This window comes from Arachis ipaensis, chromosome B6 (genome assembly GCF_059453495.1).
Source record: "Arachis ipaensis isolate K30076 ecotype BB chromosome B6, ASM5945349v1, whole genome shotgun sequence".
NCBI lineage: Eukaryota > Viridiplantae > Streptophyta > Magnoliopsida > Fabales > Fabaceae > Arachis > Arachis ipaensis.
The window spans coordinates 84,050,038-84,059,534 of NC_142441.1; the positions used below are offsets into that span (position 1 = coordinate 84,050,038).

The 9,497-nt window shown below is 37.9% G+C and overlaps 1 non-coding gene across 1 annotated transcript; it reads right to left on the reverse strand.

Annotated features, from left to right (window-relative positions):
• Window positions 1-8,938: 8,938 nt before the first annotated feature.
• LOC148561579 (small nucleolar RNA R71) lies at window positions 8,939-9,045 on the reverse strand. The gene has a single exon (XR_015887876.1). It is a non-coding gene; the product is annotated as a small nucleolar RNA R71 (small nucleolar RNA).
• Between the last annotated feature and the right edge of the window lie 452 nt (window positions 9,046-9,497).

Genomic DNA, 9,497 nt, shown 5'->3' on the forward strand with positions numbered 1-9,497 from the left:
AGCATCTACCAGAGCGTCGATACTTGGGAGTCGGTAAGGATCTTTTGGGCAGGTTTTGTTGAGGTCAGTGTAGTCGGTGCACATTCGCCATTTTCCATTTAATTTTTTCACCAAGACAACGTTAGCTAGCCATAGTGGGTACTTGACTTCTCTTATGAATCCTGCCTCCAGTAGTGCTTGTACCTATTCTTCCACAGCTTGGGATCGTTCTGGCCCAAGTTTTCTTCGTCTCTGCTGTACCGACTGAGATCCTGGATAGACTGCCAACTTGTGACTCATTAGCTTGGGGTCTATGCCTGGCATGTCTGCGGCTTTCCATGCGAAGAGATCGACATTATCTCGTAAGAACTGTACTAGTAATTCTTTTGCTTCTCCCTTCAGGATCGTGCCAATATTAGTTGTTTTGTCCGAGGTATCTCCGATCTGAACTTTCTCTATTTCTCCTTCAGGTTGTGAACGGAGTTCTTCACGTCTCTGAACTGCACCAAGCTCAATTGTATGAAATTCTTCTCCTCTACCTCTGAGGTTTAAACTTTCGTTATAACAGCGGCGTGCCATCTTTTGATCTGCTTTTATCGTGGCTATCCCTTCTGTAGTTGGGAATTTCATGCATAGATGTGGAGTCGAGACTATTGCGCCGAGTTGATTTAGTGTTGTCCGACCTATTAGGGCATTGTAGGCTGAACTCACGTCAACCACAATGTAGTCTATCTTGAGTGTTCTGGATTGGTTCCCTTTTCCGAAGGTTGTATGTAGCGACACATATCCCAGTGGTTGTACTGGGTATCTCCCAGTCCGAACAGGCTGTTCGGGTATGCTCTAAGCTCCTTTTCTTCTAAGCCAAGTTTGTCGAAGGTAGTTTTGAATAAGATGTCGAAAAAACTCCCTTGGTCTATTAATGTGCGGTAGAGATTGGCGTTTGCCAGTATGATAGTGATGACCATGGGATCATCCTGTCCGGAGATGATACCGGATGCGTCTTCTTTGGTGAACGTGATTACAGGGATGTCGGGTGCTTTCTTCTTCCCTTTGACATGATATACTTCTTTGAGGTATCTTTTGCGGGATGAATTGGAGATTCCACCTCCTGCAAATCCTCCATGTATCATATGGACATGTCTTTCTAGCGTACGAGATGATCGCTCAGCTCGTCCGACATCTTCATCTCTTCGTCTTTTTCTTTGTTCATCATCTCGGTTGGCTAGATACTGATTTAGTTTTCCTTCCCTTACTAACTTTTCTATGATGTTTTTTAAGTCGAAGCACTCGTTGGTGGAATGTCCTCGGACCCGATGATATTCACAGTATTCGTTCCGATTTCCTCCTCCTCTTTTGCCTTTGAGTGGTCGAGTTGGAGGTATCTTTTCTGTGTTACAGACTTCTTTGTAAATATCCACAAGGGACACCCGAAGAGGGGTGTAATTATGATACTTTTTGATTTTTTCGACCATTCGATCTTCCTTCTTCTTGGATTCTTTATCTTTATCTCGGTAGGTGAAACCGAATTTCGAGGCTTCTCCAAGTCGGGAATTTTCTTCCATGTTGATGTTCTTCTCTGCCCGCTCTTGTACCTCATCTAGGGATGTGGGATATTTCTTTGATATAGATTGGCTAAAAGGTCCTTCTCGTAGGCCCATGATGAGGCCCATGACGGCAGCCTCTGTTGGTAAGCTTTGTATGTCTAGGCACATTTTGTTGAATCTTTCCATGTAGTTGCGAAGACTTTTCCGATCTCCTTGCTTGATACCTAGTAGACTGCGGGCGTGCTTAGCCTTGTCTTTTTTGATGGAGAATCTGGCCAGGAATTTTTTGGCCAGATCGTCAAAATTGGAGATGGACTTTGGAGGTAGGTTGTCAAACCATGTAATTGCTGTCTTCGTGAGAGTCGTTGGAAAAGCTTTGCAGCGAACGGCGTCTGAGGCGTTGGTGAGGTACATTCTGCTTCTGAAGTTGTTGAGGTGATGGTTGGGATCTGTAGTACCATCATACAAAGTCATATCCGGAAGTTTGAAGTCTTTAGGGATTTTAGTCTTCATGATTTCCCTAGTGAATGGATCTTGATCTTTGCGAGAGTTGTCTTCAGGGGTGGTCCGGGTAGTCTTTGCTTTGAGATCGGCTTCAAGTTGTAGAAGTTTATCTTCTAATTCTTGACGTCGCCTTACCACTCTTTGTAGATCCTTGCCGACTTCTTGCTAGTACTGGCTTTCTTTTTCGAGTTGCTTTAGGCGATCTTGAAGTGCTTCTATTACTCCCGGATGTGATGAGTTTTTGTCTCCGTTAGATTCCGGAGTGTCCTTTGGTGTGGCACCCGTGTTTTTGTGCGGTGTTCTGTCCTCTAAATCTGAGTTGTGGTCGTTATCCTGTTCGTCCGCCATGGTGATGGGATGACTTCCAGGTCCTCGGCAACAGCGCCAATGTTCCGAGGGTTACCTGAAACTGTAGGTCGATCTCGGACGAGATCTTTTGTACTGGTCGGAGATGACGTGTCCGGCTGGCTGGTAGCGGCCGGAGCTGTTGTGTTTGACTTGTTGGACAGGCTGCACTTCTGATCCTTGGTCACCGGAGGGTGGGAGGTACCTGCAAGAGACTCCGATGCTTAAGTTAGCACGGGTATTAAGCAGGTTTATTGTAGAATCAGAGTATGAGTTATACCTGGGTGCTCCAGTGTATTTATAGTAGTGTGGGCTGACCTTTCTGATAAGATTAGTTAGTTATCTTATCTTATCTTATCTTATTTTGGGTGAAGTCAGCTTATCTTCAAGGGAACCGCCTTTATCTCTATAGGCTTGGATTGCCTTTGGATTTGGGTCGTGTTCCTCTATTTGGGCCCTTTACTGGGCTTTCCTGTTGATTTGGCCGATCCCTTTAAGAAGAGATCGGGTAGTCGGAACTAAAGAGGTCAGTCGCCATGTCGCTAAACATCCCGGGTCGGACAGCTCGACCCAGGGTATGAACAATTCTTATTTGGGGTTTGTTACTTGTGACAACTCAAATTTTTTATGTGAGAATTGTTTGTTGGTTTGGGGCTATGCTCTCAACGAAGTTTCTATTTCTATAAGAAGAAAATCTAGACCATCAACTAATTCTCTTCATCAATGACAAAAGGAAAGCTGCAAGACACTCCTGAGAGGTTGTATTGTCACAAAATTTACTCTACTTTGAAATATTCTGAATGAGAAGCTGCTGTTTACCTTGATATTTAGTGCAAATAGTGCAAATTTTGATGTCTATTAAATACACTAGCTGTATTATGCTTGTTATCATTCATCTGCTTAAATTCTATCTTGTTTCCCTTTTGCATCAATAAGAGAAAATATTCAAAATAGAAAGTGTTTGTCTAATGTTGTAGGAATTAGAATAAATACTTGTGGTGGTAATTGCTTGATTAGATGATAAGCTCAATAATAAAAGCTGCAGAATAGAATGATCTTTGTAGTGTGAACTCATTTGCTGTTATAAAACCTTTTACTAATGAACATCCCTAGAAAATTATGAAAAGTAAGAAAGAAAAAGAAAAGAAAAACAAAGGATTGGCAACAAGAATGAAAGAAACAAATAATAAGGCTAGACACCAATAGCTTGGACCTTAGGACATATGCCTGTGGTGCTTCTTGTACTAGGATATGCTTGGACAATTAGGTTCTGAGGAGTCTTTTAAAACTTGGTAACTTAGATTAACTAATCCGGGATTACCAACCGAAAGTCCATTATCAAGAGCAACCTAGTTACAAAGCATTTAGTAACCCAAAGAGGTACTGGGCAACAATGTTCCTAAGAAGAATTGTGAGCCAAGTGTCTGTAGTAAAGAGGTGTTGAGAAAAATTGAGCCAAAAGGCTGCTGCAACACTTGACACTAAGCTATCAGTGAGAAATGAGTTTCTAAGCAAAAGAAAGAAGAAAAAAGCTAACAGGGATCAATAAAAGAACAAGGCATCATAACAGCAACTCTAATGGACCCTTAAAGAGACAATTCATATCTATCAGCAAAGAATAATTGAGCTGCATTTTTGTCTGCATAAAACCCCATGGTCCTAATTCAATTACCTGCTAAATAAGGACATATATACTTCTCTGTTTTGTTTCATTTCTTCTCATGTTTAGTGCTTGCATGGGGACAAGCAAGGTTTAAGTTTGGTGTTGTGATGACAAGTCATCTTATGCTAGTTTTACAAGCATTTTCACTTGTTTCATTAAGTTTTATGTACTTTCTTGCACAATAAGTAAGTGATTGGAGAGGATTTTCATGATCATTTCGAATCAATCAAACATCATTTATTTTACACAAAATCATAAGGTTTATGCTAGAATTAATTGATTTTATGAATGATGAAAAGATCTTGTGATTTTGGTGAGACTTTGATTTGTTGTTTGGTTGCTTGTAGGTAAAGAAATAAAGAGAAAGGGGAAGCAATCAGGGTAGCGTTAAGTTCACAAATAGAACGCCACGCTCAGCAACATTAAGGCTAGCGTTCACTTTGGAAGTGAGCGTGACGCTCACTAAGTCACCTTTTTCGTGACTTGCAAGCCTGGGCAAGGGAGAGCACTCAACCAAAAGAGCCAGTGCTCAATAAGTGAACTTAGAGTTCACTAAGTCAGCCCTAATGAAGGCCACGAAAGTATGGAGCAGCGCTCAAATTTGGAATGCAGCGCTAAAAAAGAGAGCGCTAGTGGGGGAAAAAGCGCACCAAGCAGTGCTGTGCACAAAAGAAGCCAAGGGAGAGCACTCAAGAAGTGAACTTAGCGTTCACTAAGGGAACGTGATGAGCGGATAATTTATACGCTTTTTGGCATTGTTTTTACATAGTTTTTAGTATGATTTAGTTAGTTTTTAATATAATTTTATTAGTTTTTAAATAAAAATTAAATTTTTGGACTTTACTAGGAGTTTGTGTGTTTTTCTGTGATTTCAGGTAATTTCTGGCTGAAATTGAGGAACTTGAGCAAAAATCTGATTCAGAGGCTGAAGAAGGACTACAGATGCTGTTGGATTCTGACCTCCCTGCACTCGAAGTGGATTTTCTGGAGCTACAAAAACCCAATTGGCACGCTCTTAATTGAGATGGAAAGTAGACATCCAGGGCTTTCCAGCAATATATAATAGTCTATACTTTGCCCGAGTTTAGATGACGCAAACTGGCGTTTAACGCCAGCTCTCTGCCCTATTCTGGCGTTAAACGCCAGAAACAAGTTGCAAAGCAGCGTTAAACGCTAGAAATAAGTTACAAACTGGCGTTTAACTCCAAGTAAGACCTCTACACGTGAAGGCTTCAATTCTCAGCCCAAGCACACACCAAGTGGGTCCGGAAGTGAATTTCTGCATCATTTACTTATCTCTGTAAACCCTAGTAACTAGTTTAGTATAAATAGGACTTTTTACTATTGTATTTGCATCTTTTTTATCATCCTTGATCAGGGATTGTTCTTTTTCCCTATTTTCACATTCATATGCCATTTGGGAAGGCTGGCCATCCGGCCATGCATAGACCTTATTCTTATGTATTTTCAATGGTAGAGTTTCTACACACCATAGATTAAGGTGTGGAGCTCTGTTGTTCCTCATGAATTAATGCAAAGTACTATTGTTTTTCTATTCAACTCAAGCCTATTTCTTTTCTAAGATATTCATTCGCACACAAGAACATGATGAATGTGATGATTATGTGACGCTCATCACCATTCTCACTTATGAACGCGTGCCTGACAAACACTTCCATTCTACATGAAAGCAAGCTTGAATGCATATCTCTTAGCCTCCTGATTTACGATCAGAGTCTTCGTGGTATAGGCTAGAATTATTGGTGGCCATTCTTGAGATCCGGAAAGTCTAAACGTTGTCTGTGGTATTCCGAGTAGGATCTGGGAAGGGATGGCTGTGACGAGCTTCAAACTCGCGAGTGCTGGGCGTAGTGACAGACGCAAAAGTATCACTGGATCCTATTCCAGCATGATCGAGAACCGACAGATGATTAGCCATGTGGTGACAGTGCATTTGGATCATTTTCACTGAGAGGGCAGGATGTAGCCATTGACAACGGTGATGTCCAACATACAGCTTGCCATGGAAAGGAGTATGAATGATTGGATGAAGATAGTAGGAAAGTAGAGATTCAGAGGGAGCAAAGCATCTCCATACGCTTATCTGAAACTCTCACCAATGAATTACATAAGTATCTCTATCTTATTCTATATTTTATTTATAATTCAATTATCTTAAATCCCAAAATCATTTGAATCTTCCTGACGGAGATTTACAAGATGACCATAGCTTGCTTCAAGCCGACAATCTCTGTGGGATCGACCCTTACTCACGTAAGGTTTATTACTTGGATGACCCAGTGTACTTGCTGGTTAGTTGTGCGAAGTTGTGAAAAAGAACTAAGATTATGAACGTGCGTATTAAGTTTTTGGCACTGTTACCAAGGAATGAACAATCACGATTTCGTGCACCAAGTTTTTGGTGCCGTTGCCGGGGATTGTTCGAGTTTGGACAACTGACGGTTCATCTTGTTGCTCAGATTAGGTAATTTTATTTTAATTTTAAGCTTTTTATTTTTGTTTTTATTTTCAAAAAAAAAACTTAAAAAAAAAACAAAACAATTTTGAAAATAAATTATTCTATGACTTCAGAATTTTTAAGAATGAATTCTAGAGTTTCATGATGATCTGTTGAAGTCTGGCTGGCTGTGAAGCCATGTCTAATCTTTTGGATCGAGGTTTCAACTCATCAGCACAAGAGCTTTTTTTATTCTCATCAATTCAGCTGTTGTATGCCTGATTTGTATCTTAAAGCTTGGCTGGCCATTGGCCATGTCTACTGTTTTGGACCGGAGCTTTCACTGAAAGCTTGGTTGGCTAATAAGTCATGTCTAATTCCTGGACCGGAGCTTTAGACTAACATTGCATGATTCCTGGAATTCTCATTAGAAATTTTGAAATCCTTATTTTTCTTTTTCAAATTAATTTTTGAAAAAAAATACAAAAAAATTATAATAAAATCATAAAAAAACCAAAAATTTGATGTTTCTTGTTTGAGTCTAGTGTCAATTTTTAAGTTTGGTGTCAATTTCATTCTTTTATTTTTCTAAAAAGATTTTCGAAAAATTGATGCATAATGTCCTTCATGATCTTCAGGTTGTTCTTGATGATCTTCTTTGTTTGATCTTTGCATTTTCTTGTTTTGTGTCTTTTCTTGTTTTTCCTATGCATTTTTAATTTGTTAGTGTCTAATTATTGAAAATTTCTAAGTTTGGTGTCTTGCATGTGTTTCTTTTCTTAAAAATTTTCAAAAACATGTTCTTGATGTTCATCTTGACCTTCAAAGTGTTCTTGGTGTTCATCTTGACATTCAAAGTGTTCTTGCATGCATTGTATATTTTGATTCATAAATTCCATGTTTTGAGTCTTTTTATTGTTTTTCTCTCTCTTTACTAAAAAAATTCAAAAATCAAAAAAATATCTTTCCCTTATTCTTCTCATAAAATGTCGAATATTTGAGTTGACATTTTCAAAAAAAATTTTTTAAATTTAGTTGTTTCTTATTAGTAAAGTCAAATTTTCAATTTAAAAATTCTATCTTTTTCAAATCTTTTTTTTAAAATCAAATCTTTTTCATTTTTCTTTCATATTCTCGAAAACTTCAAATTGATTTTTAAAATCTTTTTCTTATTTTGTTTCATAATCTCAAAATCTTTACTAACAATTAATGTGATAGATTCAAAAATTTTAAAGTTTGTTACTTGCCTATTAAGAAAGGTTCTATCTTTAAATTTTAGAATCATATCTTTTAGTTTCTTGTTAGTCAAGTAATCAACTTTAATTTTTAAAATCAAATCTTTTTAATCTCCTTTTCAAATTTTTTCAATTTCAATCACGTCTTTTTCAAAACTTAATTTCAAAATATTTTCTAACTTCCTATCTTTTCAAATTTGATTTTCAAATCTTTTTCAATTAACTACTTGAATTTTTTATTTTAAAAGTTTTCTATTTCAATCATATCTTTTTCAAAACCACCTAACTAATTTTCCCTCTCTAATTTTCGAAAACTCTTCCCCACTTTTTCAAAATTCCTTTTTAATTAACTATTTGTTTTAAATTCTAATTTAATTTAATTTTATTTTTCTTTAAATTTCGAATTATAACTAATAGTCAAAATAAAAACAAATTTTTTTTATTTATTTTATTTAATTTTCAAATTCTTCCCCCTCTCATCTCTTTCTATTTATTTAATTATCTACTAACACCCCTCTTCCATTCAAAAATTCGAACCCATTCTTCTCCTCTGTGTTCGAATTCTTATCTTCTCCTTCTTCTATTCTTCTCTTCTTCTACTCACATAAAGGAATCTCTATACTGTGACATAGAGGATTTCATATTTTCTTTTCTGTTCTCTTCTTTTTCATATGAGCAGGAACAAGGATAAGAATATTCTTGTTGAAGCTAACCCTGAACCTGAAAGGACTCTGAAGAGGAAGCTAAAAGAAGCTAAAGCACAACCCTCTGGAGAGGACCTGACAGAAATTTTCGAAAAAAAACAGACATGGCCGAACCGAATAACAATGGTGGAGATGCAAGGAAGATGCTTGGTGACTTTATTGCACCTTCTTCTAACTTCTATGGAAGAAGCATCTCACTTCCTGCAATTGGAGCAAACAATTTTGAGCTTAAACCTCAATTGGTTTCTCTAATGCAGCAGAATTGCAAGTGTCATGGACTTTCAATGGAAGATCCTCATCAGTTTTTAGCTAAATTCCTGCAAATCTGTGACATTGTCAAGACCAATGGAGTTGATCCCGAGGTCTACAGGCTTATGCTTTTCCCTTTTGCTGTAAGAGACAGAGCTAGAACATGGTTGGATTCACAACCTAAGGATAGTCTGAACTCTTGGGATAAGCTGGTCAGTGCTTTCCTGGCCAAATTCTTTCCACATCAAAAGATGAGCAACCTTAGAGTGGAAATCAAAACCTTCAGACAGAAGGAAGGAGAATTCCTCTATGAAGCTTGGGAAAGATATAAGCAACTGATCAAAAAGTGTCCTACTGACATGCTTCCAGAATGGAGAATCATAAGTATATTCTATGATGGTCTGTCTGAGTTGTCAAAAATGTCATTGGACCATTCTGCAGGAGGATCTCTTCACGTAAATACCCCTGCAGAAGCTCAGGAACTCATTGAAATAGTTGCAAATAACCAGTTCATGTACACCTGATGACAAGTCATCTTAGCCTAGTTTCACTAGTCTTTTTCCTCTGTTTTCATTTGGTTTTATGCACTTTCTTAAGCCATAAGTAAGCCAATTGGGTTGAATTTCATGTTTCCTTTGATTCAATCAACCATGGATAAATTGATGCATTTTCATGAGTTTTTGTGCCATAATTGCTCATGTGACAAGAAGAAGAACAACTCTCATGATTATGGCATAGCTTTGATACAATTGTTGATTGATGATAGGTGGAATAAAGCTTGGAAGAAGGTTGCAAGAATGGGCTTGAAAAGAGGGA